The following is a 2319-nucleotide window of genomic DNA, read 5'->3' as shown; positions in this document are numbered from 1 at the left end:
CTTAAACTAATATATTAGTTTAAAAGTAGGGAACAAATTTATTTCTGTCCAGAATTATATTTATTTAAATAAATATATATATTTATTTTTGAACCCCTGTCTGGGTAAAATTTTATTAATACACTTGTTTCCCCAGATAGCTTCCTGGCATATGGCCAGATTGGCATATCGTTCATCTCCCAGAACTCCAGAGAATATTTGAAATAGGGGATAGGTATGCTTGCCCCCAAGTTCACTAATAAGTCTAGTTAATGAAAACTGCATCAGTTTGGTGATTTATGCATGAAACTTTTCACCCCATACTGCTAAATACCTCTTCTAAGCCTACAGCCCCAGAATGTGTGGGAAGCAGTCCTTGGTGGGGTTTTCATCTTTACCACAGTAGCCTTTCAGATGCTTTTGGTGCAACCCATAGGGCCATCTTTGTTAGTCTATTCCAGGGCTTGGAAGATGACTAACTTGGTGGGCTAGACTGGAGGCTTTTTTAGAATAGGCATCATTTTTTATTCATCTTTGAAACCACAAGTTCCACAGGTGATTGACAGAGTGAACACTCAGGATGTTTGAGGAAGGAAGGAAAGGGAAAAATAAGGGAAAATAAATAGAGGAAAGGAGTGCTTCCATTCTGTCACCTGTCCCACCAGGGAAAGGAGGGTTTGTGTGGTTCAGTGGTCATAGCATAGTGGTTAGAGGAAGGAGATGAAGTAACCCGGGAAGACATGGTGCTGTCTACAGCATACTCAACCCCACTGAATTTTAATTTCCTTTTCATTAAGTGCGAATGATATTGAGAAGGGTTTTGCCACTTTTTCTCAAAAAACAGCTTCTACTTTTAAAATTTATTATAAAAATTAAGCTAGTATATATAAGATACTTGACATACTATATACTGTATAGTAAGTGCTCAATAAAAGTCACATTTTATTAGTAAGTTTTTGAAAGTCTTATTGTCTCTCCAGTATTTTTCCTGTTTCTCACCTTCACTGTGAGCCAGAAAATTCCTTCCTCTGGAAGGCTTTATCTCTGTACCAGCATTTCCAAAAGTGTTCTGGGAAATAGATGTTAATAGGTATTACATAAAAGAAGGATTCATATTCAAATAAGTTTGAGAAGTACTAGATTAAAAATAAATTAACCAGATTCTTTACAGCAGGACTTTTAACAACACCGAAATGTGCTAACACACATTGTAATTCTTCAGAGGGGCCCAGTGCATAAAACATTTCCTAAAGTTATTGGATTATAGACCCTCTCTCCCTCTTTTTTTCCCAGAGTATTTTATGGAATTAGTGTTCTCAGGAAGTTATTTGCTCAACACTGCCCCACAAAATTACCAGATTGTTTTTCTAACTGTCAAAGCACAGTTCCACTGATTCTCTTTATTTACTGAAGCACACATTAACAACTTTTTCCTTCATATGAGATGGGTAATGGGCCAACATCATAATAAGGTTTGAGAGATACAGGGCTCACACATTATTGTGAAAACTTAATCATCATGCTTAACAAATTTTTTAAACTATCATTGGGAAACTTAAACAAATAACAGTGACAAAAACTTCCCTGAATTTCCTAGTTTTTGTTTATGTGTATATATTTTTAAAGGGACATCTAAACTGTATTTTAATTTTTATTAATCTATTCATTTTACAAATATTTCTCAGTATTAATTATTTGTCAAGCACAGTAATGGACAGACATGATTGGCGTGTAGAACTGACAGGAAAGAGGCAATCAAACTTTTAGTTACATGTAGAGTGATAAAAATCTATAGGATAATGTGGAAGCCTATTAGAAGAACACCTACTGCAGCTTTGAGGGATCTGAGAAGGGTGCCTGGAGGAAGGGATGTTGCTGATGGAATCTCAAAGATAAGTAGGATTTAACCAAATGAAAGAAAGTAGTTGGGAGAATGAGTATATAGGCAAAAGGCACATCATGTACAGAGTAGTGTAAGAGACATGTTGAAAGAAATTCAGTGAGCTGAAAAATAAAAATGAAAATAGTACATTTTATTGTAGCAAATTTAGAAAGTAGTGAAAAGCACACATGACACAGCAAAATCCCCTCAGATTTCTCCTCTTAAAGACAACTCAACATCCTATTTCCTTTGTCTTTTTTTCTACGCATTTTCCGTTTACATAGAATTTTAGAATGTGTATAAAATTCTGTTGCTCCCTTGTAATATATTGTGAGAATGTCTACAAATTGTGAAAGATTGCTTTGGAACTTTATTTTTAATGGCAGATTATGATATATCTGTAGGTACGTAGGTGCGAGTCGTAGTGACCCCTCAGTTACGAGGGAGGAAAGACAATG

At 35.4% G+C, this 2319-nt stretch overlaps 1 non-coding gene across 1 annotated transcript; it reads right to left on the bottom strand.

Annotated features, from left to right (window-relative positions):
• Positions 1 to 1417: 1417 nt before the first annotated feature.
• Positions 1418 to 1523, bottom strand: LOC116529653. Its single transcript, XR_004259586.1, has one exon. It is a non-coding gene; the product is annotated as a small nucleolar RNA U13 (small nucleolar RNA).
• Positions 1524 to 2319: the final 796 nt, after the last annotated feature.

Source organism: Sapajus apella, unplaced genomic scaffold, assembly GCF_009761245.1.
Source record: "Sapajus apella isolate SASKATOON/1434 unplaced genomic scaffold, GSC_monkey_1.0 scaffold62, whole genome shotgun sequence".
NCBI classification, from domain to species: domain Eukaryota; kingdom Metazoa; phylum Chordata; class Mammalia; order Primates; family Cebidae; genus Sapajus; species Sapajus apella.
This window is presented reverse-complemented; position numbering and strand designations above follow the sequence as displayed.